This window comes from Mauremys reevesii, linkage group 9 (genome assembly GCF_016161935.1).
Source record: "Mauremys reevesii isolate NIE-2019 linkage group 9, ASM1616193v1, whole genome shotgun sequence".
Classification (NCBI taxonomy): Eukaryota; Metazoa; Chordata; order Testudines; family Geoemydidae; genus Mauremys; species Mauremys reevesii.
In genome coordinates, this window is record NC_052631.1 from 38,079,158 (window position 1) to 38,087,735 (window position 8,578).

The following is an 8,578-nucleotide window of genomic DNA, read 5'->3' on the forward strand; positions in this document are numbered from 1 at the left end:
ACGCATCTCCCTCCAGCAGGTTGTGGGGAAGCAGCATTTCCACTATGGAATTAACTCTCACCTGGAGTACTTGCAGGTTTTGTCATACCCAGGGTTACACTTCCAGCTTAAAAAAATAATTGCCTTCCTTACATTATATCCATAGTGTGTGGTCAAATGTTGTGCTCTCTTTATGGAGCAGGTGGTTCCTGGGTTGAGAGGAAACAGACATTACCAATGTACATATTATAAGCCTCCCTAAGATGACTTAGAAATGTTACATAAATGACAACTAGATCAGCTAAAATATTCTTTAGTTGCTGTTTATTAACTGGTTATTAATAGATATGTGCTATGGTGCACCTTAACAACAGCAGCTACAAAATTAGATCCCCCAGCAAAGTGGGTAAATGACATGATTCCATAAAGAAAGTCTTGTCTCTGTTTATTATTTGATGTGATGGGACTCCGCAGAGGTGGTTGTTTTCCTCAAGTATATGCTTTTGTTACTCACATAAAGAAAGACCAGATTGCGTGATTTGCATATGGATTCAACAAGTGTAACAACAGTGAGTAAAACATGTCTACTCACATTGAAATAGATTGGAAGATGTTGTGAAATGGGGCAATCCAGTGTCTAGTCATTGGAGTAACTGGGTTTCAAAGTCAGTCCCTTAACTCAGTCCACCACTTCCCCAGACAGGCAGAAGGCTCTGCAGGGAATTGTGTTCACTCCCATGAAAGTTTGCAGCAAATTAGTTTTGAATTCTTTTTCCCTGCAATTCCAGATGCACTGCTGGTGGGTTCTTCTTAGCACTGCATCTTGCTCATCTTTTTAGTAGAAAGACACTTGGTCTTCTATACAGCCTTCCCCAGTTCTCAATGAAGTTAAAGGGAATCCTTCCAGGGACTTCAATGAGAGTTGGATAATACCCATATAGACAAAGGATCTGATAAAGGAGAAAATGCTATCTTGGAGGGAGACCACTCTCCATAAAAGATGTATTGAAATGTAATATGTGGATCCCATTACTCAAACAGAGCTTTCAAAAAAGCCGCACCAGCAAAAGTATTTTCTTTTCTCTTTCTTTATGTCGTTTTGAGCATGTGACTTTGTTATCTACATAGCTGGAGCTGCTGTGGCATCAGTATCAAATATATACTCAGTGTCCCTAAGTTTTCAAACTGTTATATAATATTTGGGCACTCTGGAATGGAGTAGCACTTTATCCAAATGACCCCAAAAGCCTCCAAAGTTTTCAAAGAAGCCAAAATTGTTTTCTCTTCATTATCCCCTCCTGATTAAACTCCACCCTCAGAAGCCTGCTAGTTGAAGATTTTTCAAGACAACTGCTTCCTTACACACATATCAGAAGTCTTCCAAAAGTCTTCCTGAATCATATGAAAGTCTTGGGAACTTTCCTAAAATTGTGAGGAAAATACTATCACTGGAAGACATAAGAGCATTTGGGGTAAAAAGAAGTTTCACATAATCAGAATTTGCAAGATCAGGTATTACATAAGTGTTTGTTTAAAGTTCATAAGAAACTTTTCAGTAATCTGTAAATGCTCCTGAGTGCTGCTTTCATTTTATTTTTTGTCTATGTATCTTAAGCTCATAAGGGTTCTAAATGCCCCACTAGGCACCTATCTATAATCTTTAGCCACCTAAATATCTTTAAAAATCTGGCACTAAGTGACATGCAATTTGTGAAGAGAAGGGACTTGAACCCAGGTCCTAAGTAAGTACCTTAGGATATATCTATACTGCAATTAAACACCTGTGGCTGGCCTGTGTCAGTTGACTAGGGCTCACAGGGCTTGAGCTGTGGGGCTATAAAACTGAAGCACAGAAGTCTGGACTGGAGCCCTGGGGCCATCTGCCCCCTTGAAGAGTTACATTGCTTAAGCTCCAGCCTCAGGCTGGACATTTAGGCTGTAATGTTATACCCCATGAACCTGAGATAGCTCACACAGGCCAGCCACAAGTGTCTAATTGCAGTGTAGCCATACCCACAATGATTGGATCATCCTTCCTCTTTCCCTGCCTCAAGCATTGGATATACTGTAGGGTCCAGGCATGGCTATTTCCTTACCTGCTTCATAAAATCAGACAGAGATGGAAGCATCCCAATAAATAGCCTAACACATACTCTTGTCATTGAATGATTGCTTCCCACAATACATTCTAAGGTGTTCTGTGCAATCTAGTTTTTAAAAGGTTTCTAGAGTGGGGGCTTCCACTATCTCAGTTGGAAGACTATTTCACAGTCCTTCATTTAGTCTATTTGGTTTTTTCCCCCCTGAAATTCAGGCCAGTTCTTGTCATTATAGCTTCCTGCCCATGCCATGCTAAATAATTCCTCCCTCTCTTCAAAAATTGGTGATTGTCATCTGCTTAGCCTGTCTGAGACATTGGCAGAGTGGGTGTAAGAAAGCTTCAGTCCTGTAATGAGCTCTGCAGGACTTCAGTGGATCTCTGTGTGGGCACCAGGGTCTATCTGCCAGCCTGCAAGGAGCTCATTTCAGCATCAGGGCATAAGGTAGCCAGAGGGGATCTAATTTACATATTAATTCTGAACTTGGCCTTGTTAGTCTAAGGGAGTTTGAATAATTAAGGAAATCTAAGAGAAATCCAAGTAAATGTACAGTGAGTCAAAGTTTCTTTAACACATTAAAGGGCCTGGCCTAAAGTGTCTGTTTGCCAACTTAGACACCCCCTAGACTTTCTTAAGCTGAGTGCAACACAGCATCTCAGTTGTTCAGTCTATCAGTGGATGACTACAAACATCTTAAATGCATTCATGTTTAATTCAAGCTCAAAATCATTGTCCCGTTTAATAGGTGAGGATAATGAGATTCATTTAGCTTCAGTGACCTGCTTGTTTGTCCTGTTTCTTTTGAGAGTTGAGAACTATTTATGTATCTTCAGAGGAAGAGAAGATGGATGTGCCCTACTTCGCTAAATGTATTGATAAATTTAAAAAATGTTAAGAAGCTATTTCCAACACACACACACACACACACACACACACACACACACACACACACACACACACACACACACACACAAATATAACAACAGTAAACTTTATTTTGCTTGGTTTGAGTCTATTAACTCCTGGATAAACATGGAAAAATCTGATTTGCACTTCTGGGTAGAAAATTCCTGGATCTTTTTCTATCTTGCTCTGCAAGTGTTGATATTGACCTGCAGGCCAGTTCTGAAATCCAGTAGCACTTGTCCAAATAAACAGTACATGTTCACTAGAGCTCCTGTGCAAACAAAGTATAAAATACAATACCAGTTACAGGTTTCTCATTTGTTCATCTAGTTAAACAAGCTTAGGGATGTATATTTTAACTAAATCTGTTTTCAGTCACATTAAAGATAGAAATCAATCATAGTTTGAGGTTTATGGGGTAAAATATAATATTTCTTATTGAATTTATAATATTGATATTACTTTTCTTCTGGTCCTGGTTCACCAAGCAATCTTCCAGTATCACCCACAGCATTTTGGTCCAGATCCATAAAATGATTTGGGCAACTAACTGCCACTTTAGATACTTACATCCAATATTTAGGCACCACTGCTCAGCTGCCACCAAATCCGGCTGTAAGTGCCTACGTTTCTGCCTTTGGACATGCACACTGTCACCTGTCTTAACGGCTGGCACCTCTCTTATGCCTAGGCCCCAGTGGGCTCCTCAAACTAGGCATTCCTCCACCTAATTTCCCTGCTGGGTCCAATCCAGCAGGCATGCTCAGGCCACTCTTAATGACACAAAAATGATGGGGGGGAGAAAGATGCTAGGAAGTGACAGCTGTGGTCTCCATTATAACTTTTGCCTAATGGTTAGGATGCATGACATCCTGGTTCAGTTCCCACCTCTGGCTGACATGTGGAAGGGATCTGAACGTAGGCTTCCCACCTCTCAGGTGAGTGTTCTAACCACTGGACTATAGAGTAATTTCCCCCCTCACTCTGGCCCACTGCATATTTAGTTAGTTATACACAGTGGAACAGCTTCAGTGGTTAAAGCAGTCACCTGAGATGGGAAAACCAAGATCAAATCCCTGTTCCACCTCAGTTCTAGAGGAAGGGGCAAGCTATCTTAGGCAGCTCCCCACTCAGCTTGCTGTCTTTTGTGGATCCATGTCTTTTCCTAGCTCTGAAACTATAGGGATGCTGGGTGCCTAACTCAGGGCTGTGGATTCCACTGGATTTCAACATGCCTAAAAGTTAGGCGCTGCAATGCTGAATGTTGCACTGCCTAGGTCTCTCTGTAGAATTCTTTCTTTCCCAAAATAACTTTCTGGTTTTGTTCCCCCCACCACCACCACCTCCAATTATATATGTCTCAGGTCAAATACTGTTTGATCTGCTTGATGCTGGTGGAAAAAAAGGCATATGCATATATTCGCCTACTTCTCTGCATTGCAGCATCCTACACAATGGGGATGGACCTGAACAGCAAAATTCAGGTCTAGATCTGGATATCAAACCACCCTCTCCTGCAAAAAGTTCTCGACTGATCAGATCTAATTCAGCCCATTATAACGGTAAAGACTAGCTTAGAAATTAAGAATTGAATCTAGGGGCAGGTCTTCACTACCTGCCAGATTGGTGGGTCTAAGGCCTGGTCTACACTGGGAGGTTGGGATTGATCTAAGATACGCAACTTCAGCTACAAGAATAACATAGCTGAAGTCGACGTATCTTAGATCAACTTAGAATCACTTACTTCGCATTGCGTGGGATCGATGGCTGCCACTCCCCCGTCAACTCCGCTTCCGCCTCTTGCCATGGTGGAGTTCCAGAGTCAACAGCAGAGTGATTAGGGATCGATTTACACTACACTAGATGTGATAAATCGATCCCCTATAGATTGATCCCTACCTGCCAATCCGGTGGGTAGTGTAGATGTACCCTTATTGGATTCTGGACTCCTGAAAAATGTAGATGAGGTTGGATTAGGGAATTTAGTTTTGATACATCATATATCATATCACATATCCCTAGAGCCAAATCTTTCTGTATATTGATCTACAGTTAGTTAATATATCTATGTATTTGTTTAGTTCTGTGCAAAAATTCATAGGACGCTTACGGAAATGCCCTATATAATTGGTTAGGAATAATAGTAGCAAGATTCTAGGACTTTATCTATAAGCAATTACTCTAAAATCTTATAGAACAGATATTATTGCCTATGTTTTCTGAATCCTGGAGAATTTTACAGCAATTAATTTTCTAGTAAATTCTTTAGGATGGTTCAAAACCTCTGTGGAAAGGTTACAAATCTATATACGAATTTGTAGAATTCTATACAAATTTTCCACAAGGGTAAAAAAAGAAAAAGCATGAACTCAGAATTGTAATGTTTTCTTACAAATGGGAAATTACAGACTAAGTTCCCAGACATGTATATGAGTACTTTACATGTGGGAGTAATTGTACTGACTACTCTGCTGAACAGAGTTAATCTCATGTGCATACGTGTTCGCAAGATGTTTGCCAAAAGGTCTGATTCTGCAAGATGCTGAGTTCAATGGGAGTTTTAGGGGTGCTCAGCAGTTCCCAAGAGACACCTCAACTATCTGATCGGAAGCAATAAAGGCAGGCAGGAGATGAACAAACCGCTTTCCATATAATCAAACTAAGGTAGATACTCACCATGCTTTGCCTACTGTGCAAATTACCTTCACTCTGGTGCTTTCAAACATCTCTACTTCTTCCAGCCATGTTTACTGATGTTTATATTTAATCTGAGTCGTACTGTGCAGTTCATTAATAATACAAACCTCAACTGCCATTCCTCGGTGCTCCTGAGAGATATTACAAATAAGGCTATGCAAAGGGGGGGAAATGAATCTGACCTAAATCAACAGGTTTCCTCCTAACTTGGAAAAAGCTGCTTCTATGTTTTCTTAGGGTAGAAGTCTGTTAGTTTAGCTCAATGTCACTCAAACTCTAAGGGTTAAAAGGCCATAGCTTGTTTACCTTAGGTTTTGATATTAACCAGTTAAAAAGACGGAGAACCAGGCTATATGACTCTGAAGAATGGTATCTGAGATATAAAAAATGCAATATTTCAAAAATTAAACAAACGCCTCACTATTATTTATTGTCCACTTTTTTATATAATCAATAGAACAATAAATCACAAGAGGATTAAGGGCATCCATAAATCATTTTCAGATGTGAAGTCAGCATTCAGATCTCCAAGCCTCAGAAAGGAAAGATCAGTTTTAGTTCCAGTCTGCTCTCATTTTCCAACCTGAGACATCACTGGAATTGGCATTGCTGACCACAAAATACAATAGGAAAATTGTGGGCTGTGAAAAAAAAATGCGAGTCTGAGCTGCTAAGGATCAGTCTTTTGTCACTACTTTTTATTATGCCATCCCATCTAGGAGAATAGCATATTAATCAAACCCTGTTTTTAAAAAACCTAGGCTAACTCTTGTCCTCTCTCTTTAGATCAAAAGCATATATATGAAAAATGTTTGTGATGAATCTGCCATTTCTTTCAAACCTACTGAGTAATTTTTTCCCTTCTCTTTATGAAATCAAATAGGACTCAAACTCCTTTACCAGACTTTTATGTGAAACCTCATCTTGGTCCTAATCAAGATTATACTGCAACACCAACTCAGTCCAGTTTACTAGCTCTTCGGTCATGTCAATCAACTTCAAAGGACTCAAAGATAAAGTTTCAACTGCACTGTATCAGACTGAAGATATTGTGTACAATTACCATCTCTGATTACACACTATGGGCAAGATTCTTCACTGACATAAATAAGCATAACTCAATTGAAGTTATCTACCTCTTCCAGAGAAGATTACTAAGAGGTTCTCTCTTAAAAATAAAAATTAAAAAACAAACAAAAAAAACCCCCAGCATTTTAATAGTCACTGTCTTGGATCTCAATCTGAAAGAAAGCTCTAAAAAGTATGCCTTTATCACCACTCTAAAATTTGCCTTACCTTCCTAACAAACCACAGTAACTGGAGAATTAAATGTATATCAAAGGAGATAATGATTTCATGATATAAGGCCTCACAGCACTGTAGATATTGGCCTCAGATTTTTAAAAGGACATCAAAGTCTTAGAAAGTGTTTTGACCTCTAGATCTGATTATTGCAACACAGTTCACTCAGGGGTGAAATTACTGACCTTAAAAAAAGCTCCAATTGGTTTAAAATATAGCAGCTGTCTACTTACTAACACAGGCAACAGAAACCTCACTCCACTATGCTGCTCTTTATACTGGATTACTGCTGAATAGCCAATGAGATTCAAGGTTTCTCTCCTGATCTTCAAAGTCCTCCATAAAAACAACCAGAGCTGCATAAGGGACTGCCTTTCTGTTGCAACTTTGATTGTTCTCAGCAAACTACATTATACTAGAACAATGGATTTTCAACCACAGTTATTACCTTTGCCCTCCTCCCACTTATTCTTTGCAACTAGAGCTGTGCAAATGACTGATATTTCAGTGTAGTGAAGGAACTGAAATATTAACAAAATAATAATTTGGGATCAAACAAACCATTTTGTTTAACTACAAATTAAACATTCTTTTGTTATTAGCTTTAACTATATATAATATTATAAAAATTGCATATATAAAATCAAATCAAAATTCATTTAGATTTTTTCTTCAATGAAACAGTTCGGTGAAATTGTTTCAGTGGACCAAATATACTTTTTATCAGCTAAAAAAGATTTTGCATGAAAAATCTTACCTAGTTCTAATTTGCTACATTTACTTGCTGGGTCTTGCTTTGAAGTAGATTGTAACCTCTTCAGGGAAGGGCTTGCTAGGTTTTTTTGTACAGCTACTAGCACAATGGGCTTTCTGATCCTGATTGTGACCATTGGGAATTACCACAATAATACAGAGTGAGTTTAGCAGATACTGGAGTCAGAGTTTTCACAGCTACTGACTCACATCTGAGAAACTCACTTCTAGAATTAACATGATCATCCTCCTCTTTAGAATGAAGTGATAGCTTTCTTACAATAGCCACAAACAAAAATAATTCCTGTGGCTGGGGAATGAAGGGAGAGAGAGAAACTGAGATCCCATGATTTGCTTTTCAAAATTGCAAGGCACTTAGAGGCAACTGTGGTCAGTATATATTTAAATGGGAAGACACCCATTGATTTCAATTGACTTTGGACAAGGCTTTATATGGCTACAGGATTTAACCATATTTGGGATTTAGATGAAATTTAGGAAACCTCTTAATACTCATCTGGGAAAATCCTGTATAATTTCATGGAGCAATAACTGTCCCATAGTTTTTTGGAACTGTCATATAGAATTTAATAAAGAATTATCCATGTTATAGAATTCTACTGATTGGTTTAAGAAACCCAATAGCATGGATACTATTCTCTATTAAATTGCATAGTTTTTTTGAAGTCATTTCTACAGAAGGAGAGGGGAGGGATAGCTCAGTGGTTTGAGCATTGGCCTACTAAACCCAGGGTTGTGAGTTCAATCCTTAAGGGGGCCACTTAGGGATCTGGGGCAAAAATTGGTCCTGCTAGTGAAGGCAGGGGGCTAGACTCAATGAC

The 8,578-nt window shown here is 39.0% G+C and overlaps 1 long non-coding RNA gene across 1 annotated transcript; it reads right to left on the reverse strand.

Annotated features, from left to right (window-relative positions):
• Positions 1–3,040: 3,040 nt before the first annotated feature.
• On the reverse strand, positions 3,041–7,236 carry LOC120371506. The gene is made up of 3 exons (XR_005584415.1): positions 7,169–7,236; positions 4,729–4,933; positions 3,041–3,255 (listed from the first exon to the last, which is right to left on the reverse strand). It is a non-coding gene; the product is annotated as an uncharacterized LOC120371506 (long non-coding RNA).
• Between the last annotated feature and the right edge of the window lie 1,342 nt (positions 7,237–8,578).